Source organism: Gouania willdenowi, chromosome 18, assembly GCF_900634775.1.
Source record: "Gouania willdenowi chromosome 18, fGouWil2.1, whole genome shotgun sequence".
In the NCBI taxonomy this organism is placed as follows: Eukaryota; Metazoa; Chordata; class Actinopteri; order Blenniiformes; family Gobiesocidae; genus Gouania; species Gouania willdenowi.
In genome coordinates this window covers 313559-320691 of record NC_041061.1, presented here as the reverse complement: position 1 = coordinate 320691, position 7133 = coordinate 313559, and the positions used below count along the sequence as shown (strand labels likewise).

Here is a 7133-nt window from a genome sequence, read left to right as displayed (position 1 = left end):
GAACGTAGCAGCAGTGGTCACATGATATCAATTCACTAATGCACTGTGAACTTACGTATAGCATTTAGCATAGCACGGTTACGTACAAAGACAGCTCTCTACGCTGCCTTTGGACGTAAATGGTTTTCATATTGGGGAACTGGCTGCTCATGTGCAAACACATAAAAACACGCAATGGGAACAGAGGCAGAGCAGCAATGTGCTTTTGGGAGAGGGTGTGGCCTCCTCCTGGCTCCTCCTCCTGCCATACAGCAAAGTGAGACTGTGCAGCATCTCTGCCGTACTATGAAATAGTGATGTTTAGTCATTAAGGCTATGAAAAACACAAAATACTGACACTTTCAAACTTATAGGTACTGTCAGCTAGTGGAAATGAAAAAATAAAAAAAATATAATTATATTATAATTAAAACAAATAATCAAAATATCAATTCACCCTAGGGTAGGCACTGCCTACCTTGCCTACCCTGACTGCACGTCACTGATATCCATCCATTCAACAGTCTTTATAAATCCATCCAGCTTTATCCATCCATCATCCATCATTACATCTCTCTTTAGTTCCAGTAGCTGTAGCCACAACAAAGGCACAGCCCTCATCCCACTGTCCATATTTAATATTACATTATTTTTTCTAATATTTCATAACATTTATTACATTTTTAGATATAATAAGGAACATCTGCATATTTTTTTCATCCAACTTAGTTCAAACTTTTTTAAACATTTGTCCATAACTTAAAAACCTAAACCTGTTCCTTCTAAAACTTAAACTTTCTCCATAAATTTAGATTTTGAACATGAGATAAAGTAATAAAGTTGACTTTCTGTGAAGAAATGAAGATGTTTAAGCCTTAAAAAAGGCCTCGTCTTATTAAACTTTATAGATCTGTATCTTTCCAGGTCTAGGGATTAAGATTAGAGCTCTACGTGAGAGGGATGAACCCACCCTGAGGCTCAAATACTGTAATAAGTATAAAAGATTCAAACAGCTGATTCATGTCCAACTAAAGTCTGCTGACCTGGCAACGTCTTTCAGAGAACAACAGACCTGGCAACATATGTTTCTTTAGAGCTCACAGACCTGGCAACGTCTCTCAGAGTTTTTCCAGCTTTGTAAATAAGTCAATCACAACATAACCTAATTCCCAGCGGAGCCTCGCTCCCCCGACAGGTCCCTGAACAAACTAATGAAACACTTGCTAATTGCTGCGGCGCCGTGTGACGCCGCTATCATCCAATCAAATGCCAAGGTGTCAGCCAGCGTCTGCAGGTGAAATTAACGTCATTATCTCTGACATTTTCACGTCTACGTTCATTCCTTTATGTGCGAGAGAAAAAAACAAACGACATTTTCACTCAGAGAATGGAGGTAAAAATGCTGAGTCAGCGTATTTCAGAGGATTAGAAAGACAAAGGAGGAGCTGATGTAATCACAGTGTCGTCATTTAGTGGTTAATCAGGCTGTTATTTGTAATTAGGCTCATTTATCTAAATCTCAACAAACCAAAACACACAGTTAGCATTAAAACAAGAACTTCTTCTTTTGACGCTTATTCTTCCATAATTTACAACAGAAATTGGTTAAAAGTTGCAAGATAGAGTGGCCAAAAACAGTAAAAAAGTGTTCAAAGTGTCAATATTAAAACAATTAGTTTAAACTGGTAAATAATGGGCATGATAAATAGTGAATGTGGTTAAATTGGTAAAATCAATCATGAAATATGGTGAAAAGAGGTTAAAAGTGACAATAATGGGTCAACATATGTGACATTAGGTGTAAAAGTGATAGAAATGGTTTATAAGTGATGAACATGTGCAGAAAAGACAATAAAATGTGATAGTGATACAAAAATACATCAAAAGGGGCAAAAATATGGCACAGAAAAAGTGATGAAAACATGTTAAACTAGGCAAGACCTGTATTCACAAGGCGAATATGTATTTGGTCATTAAAAATTGCAAAAACTGGCAAAAATTTCAACCTGTATCTGGATTTTTTGACAAGTTTGTTTGTTTTTTACTAATGAAATTTAAAGTAATAATGCAGGGAAAACAGAAGACTGACCTTGACCTTAAATATGACCTTGAGCAAAGTTCAAAGTCACACATTAAAAGGAAATGTTGTTCAATGGTACCAGTCTGAACACTGGATCTCAATTTGTGGCCAAGTTATAGGAAAAACTTTTTCTTTTTGTATATATATATATATATTTATTTTTTATTTTTTTTATTTTTTTTGACATCATGAACTTTGACCCCGTACTAATCTTTTAGGTTATACAGCTTTGGGCTGATCAAATGAAATACTCTACTTGAGATGAGCTTTTCATAAATGTAAGCATCAAACTTGTACAATAAATATTCATAGAGATATGGAAAATGTTTTTTTTAAACTTGACGTGACCTTGACCTTGACATTTTGGCTCCAAAAAAGGTCGACTGCACATCCTTGACATTCCCTATGAGATGACATGTGTCTCTAGTGCTATATTAATAGTTTAGGAGGAGTTCCAGGACAAAGGAGTTGTGGAAGAATAATAATAATAAAAGCAAGTCCTATGAATTGCCAAATACAAATAGTTTAGTGTTGTTGCAGAAAAAGTGTAAAAATAAGCAAAAATGGGCTGAAATTGTTCAGAAAATGTTCTTAGTTTCTTTGAAGGCATCTGATGACCACCTCCTAATGTCTTACGACACCTAATGTCACATATGTTGACCCATTATTGTCACTTTTAACCTCTTTTCACCATATGTCATACTTTTTTTTACCAATTTAACCACATTGACGGTTTGTTACGCTCATTATTTGCCAGTTTAAACTAATTGTTCCTACTTTTTCCCATTTCAGGCACTTTTAAGCCAGCATTGACACTTTGAATCCTTTTAACATTTGAACACAGAAAATGACTTTAAAATACACAAAATTCATAAAGAATACAAAAACACACAAAACACAAAAAAAAAATGAAAAAAAAAAAACGCTAAATGACTGAATATAGCAACAAAACTAAACAAAATGACAATAAATGGCACTAAAAACACAGAATATGCAAATAATCATTTAAACATACACAAAGCAACAAACTCTTTTTTACCACATTTCACTTTTTTTGAATCAATTTAACCACATTCATTATTTGTAAAAGCATTTATTTGCCAGTTTAAACTAATTGTTCCTACTTTTTACCACTTTTTCTGTCTGTTTTTGTCCACTTTAATTTACAACTTTTAACCAATTTCTGTGGTTTTTAAAATCCCATTTCACCTCATCTTCCACCATTTTTGGTCACTTTGAACCATTTTATTAGTGATTAAAACCAGGATTTCCATCTTTAAGATGACTATAATAATAATAATAAATGTTCCTGGATAACAGTGGATATTATTCAGATGAATAAATAAATGATTCATAGAACAATGGACCATCATTTTGCTGACTTTATGAGCTTGTTGCGAGGCGTGAGGCGTGCTGAGTCAAAGACGTCTCTGAAGCTTCTTTTTCTTCTTCTTTCTTTCTCTCTCGTTGCCGTTTATTTATTCATCTTCATTTCCTCTATTTCTGTCGTGGTCCCGTTAGGACGGGGCCTGGCTCCCAGCGAGGCGACACTAACGAGCCGTGGGATCGCTACACACACGCAGCCAGGAAATGAAATGTGGAGTGGTTTCCTCCTCAGCAGAAAGATGAGGCACAGTCATCAGAGCGTCTGATTAACGTAAGAGTGGAATGGGACGCCACAAACACTTTGTTAAACATATGAGGGCGTCATCTATTAAGATAGAAACACAACTCACTGACAGTCTGTGACACACACACACACACACACACAGTCATTTTGTGCAACCACCATCGTAAATACAAAGGAAATAGGACTCTAAAAACACACAAAATGATAGAAATACACACAAAACAACGACAGAAATACACAAAAACAACGTTAATAACACAAAATGTCTACAAAATCACACAAAATGACAGAAAAATATAAAAAATTACCACAAACCTACTCCAGAAACCCAAAAAACAACACATATACTCAAATGAAATAAGAGAAAAATATGCAAATTGACAAAAAATATATACAAAATGATACAAAAAAAGACAAAATGACAACACAAAATAAAATAACTCTAAAAACAGCAGCAAAAATACACAAAGTGATAGAATAATATAGAAAACCATAACACACACACACACACACACACACACACGATCTACAAAAACCAACGAGTTTTTTTTGACTAATTTGCTGTAACTTGTCTCATCCTTCTAAATACAACTCTAAAAACATAAAGGAGATGTCCTACGAAGATCGATAACAACCTCGGTATGTGCGCGTTCAAATAAAAGGGGTGGAGCTTGCAGTGTCTGACCAATGAATGGAGAGAACAGAGCGTCTTTACAATGAATGGAGGAACAGTTTATGATCTTAAATAAATACAATAAATATAAATCTATGATGACAGTGAAGAGCAACAGTGTTAGTGCAGCGCACAGGAGGAGGCGGAGCTTTTATACTTCCTCAGATCTGATCCATTTCATAACTTGGTAACAACCAGGTTGATGAAGTTTAAAATGATGAATAATTAAAATCCATAATTCAGACCAAAAACAAACCTGTTGTTACAGAAAAGACAGGAATGATAGAACTCAGACAGGAAGCTGCTGATACTGTTAATGTGTAAAAGCACAAGATTATTTATATTAATCTATTAGATGATAAACAGACAGCGCTCTGCAGTTAAACTTTATTACAGCACACACGTGTTTCTATTCAGATAGATCTATTTATCACACACTGACTTCACTCGTCCGTGCACACGTAGACTCAGACTTCATCAGCTGACTGTAGATCAGTCTATCAGATATAAATCTATATCTTTACTAAATGATGTCATCGGTATATTAGGGCCATATAAAATCCACGTTAACGAAATCACAAAATTGACCAATGAAAACGGTTAAACTAGGAAATGGACAGAATCTGCATAAAACGCCGTCACTGTGGGCAAAGAACGTTTCTTTTTTTATGAGGAAATGTTTCCGGGGACCGCTTATTAGGTGCACCACCCTCCCCCTCCAGCGGTGCTCCGTGAGAACGTGATTAGCTTTAATCATCTACACCTGCTCAGTGTTCGATCTGTTATGTCTGACTAACTAAGAATAAGTCTGTGTTGTTCTTTAGCCCTTTTTATTCCAGCCTTTTGTCCGTCTATAGCTACTCATTCACAGTCAGCTAGCTACCTCAAGTACAAACGTTTCAGTGGGAAGTTTACAAAATAAAAGTCTGTTGGAGCAACGTTATCAGAATGTTACATTCTAACAACATCTCATCAGAGCTACAGAAGATAGGATCATTTAAATTAGGTTCATTTAAACTCAGTTGATCAGAACTTAATCAATAAACCTGATCAGATTCAGTAAATCATTGATCCCTGAGAGGAAATCAGGTGATTAATGCTGTTCTAATACATCTTTATATGACATATAAATAATTAAAAAGGAAAAATCAGAATAATACATGTCACTACAACTTATATTTACCTTTTAATTGTATCTTACTTTATTGTTGACATACATTTTTGTTTAATTATGAGGTTTTTTTAATTTATTAGTATTTATGTTGTTTTCTCACAGGAGTTAAAAATTTATCATATATCAAATACAAAAACACAAAACAACAATAACAAACACACACAAAATGAGAGAAAACAAACAAAAATGACTTGAAAAACACAAAATTACTCAAAACAGCAACAAAAACACAAAATGAAAGAAAAAAATGCTAAACGACAAAAATGACTCCAAAAGAATAAATTTCATATCACAAAATAAACATTATAAAAAAAAAACACCGACAACAAAAACAGAAATCTACAGAAATCCACAAAAATGACTCCAAAATAACATTTCGACACCAAAAATAAACAAAAACACACTATGACCGCAAAATACAGAAAAATACAGTAAAAGACAAGTTAAAAACACAGAAAATACTACAAAAATGAACAAAACAACAGTAATGAACAGAAAAATATACAAAAATTATAGAAAATTACAACAGAATTACACAAAAAGACAGGAAAAACACAAAAAATTACTCTGCAAAAACTAAAAAACAAGCAAAACCACAACAAAAATACACAAAAAAATACATAATGACAACACAAATACATAATATGAGTCAAAAACACATTTTACAGGAAAAATACACAAAAGGAGAACAGAAATGCACAAAATGCCTCACAACGACCAACACAACAACAAACATACACAGAATGACAGAAAAACACACAAAAGATCACTCATTATTCTAATGCTGACATGAATGTTGATCATGTGACTCTGATCAAACAAACACATTTTTATGGCCCCGCTGTGATAAAAGTTCTTCATGTCTACATTATTATACACAGTCATTAAAAAAATTCCTCAGTGGAAAAATACAGTCATAATAAAAGTAATATTTTTTTTTTTTTAAACTCCCACGGATCAGATGCATTAATAAACAGTTACAGCCTATGATTTAGTGGAGACCAACTCAGAAAACACAGCCCGTTATTTATAAATGCATGTATTGTCAACAACTCTGACCTGTGCGCGCTGTCTCCGGTCAGAGCTCCGGTACCGGCTCGGTCCGCCGCGTTTCCCCCGCCACCGAGGCTCCAGTCCCGGGTAGAGTCGCTGCTCGGCCCGCTGCCATCACCAGCATCAGCACCAGAGAGAGAGAGAGAGAGAGAACTGTGCGTGAGACCGATCTGATGTGCGTGTGCTCCGGACTGACGGTAGAGAGAGAGAGAGAGAGAGACAGAGAGAGAGAGAGAGAGAGAGAGAGAGAGAGAAAGAGAGAGAGAGAGAGAGAGAGAGAGAGAGAGAGAGAGAGACACAGAGTGAGAGAGAGAGAGAGAGAGAGAGAGAGAGAGAGAGAGAGATTTTTTTGGATTTTACAAAAACACTTTATTTTCACAGGTTTAATTTTCACAATTCAATCCAATAAAAGTGCTAATGCATTAAAAACCCAGTATGTTTTTTTGGTTTAGTTTTAAAAAATCACAGTTTAAGCCATAAAAACATGCGTAAAAACCAACTCATCATCAACAACTGAACAAACATTATTGTTAAAACACCATCG

At 34.9% G+C, this 7133-nt stretch overlaps 1 protein-coding gene across 1 annotated transcript in view; it reads right to left on the bottom strand.

Annotated features, from left to right (window-relative positions):
• The window catches only part of fga (fibrinogen alpha chain), a 27404-nt gene extending 20667 nt beyond the window's left edge, over positions 1-6737 (bottom strand). The window contains exon 1 of the mRNA XM_028474014.1: positions 6596-6737. The gene's annotated coding sequence lies outside the window, so the exon portion shown is untranslated. The remainder of the gene's footprint in view (positions 1-6595) is intronic.
• Between the last annotated feature and the right edge of the window lie 396 nt (positions 6738-7133).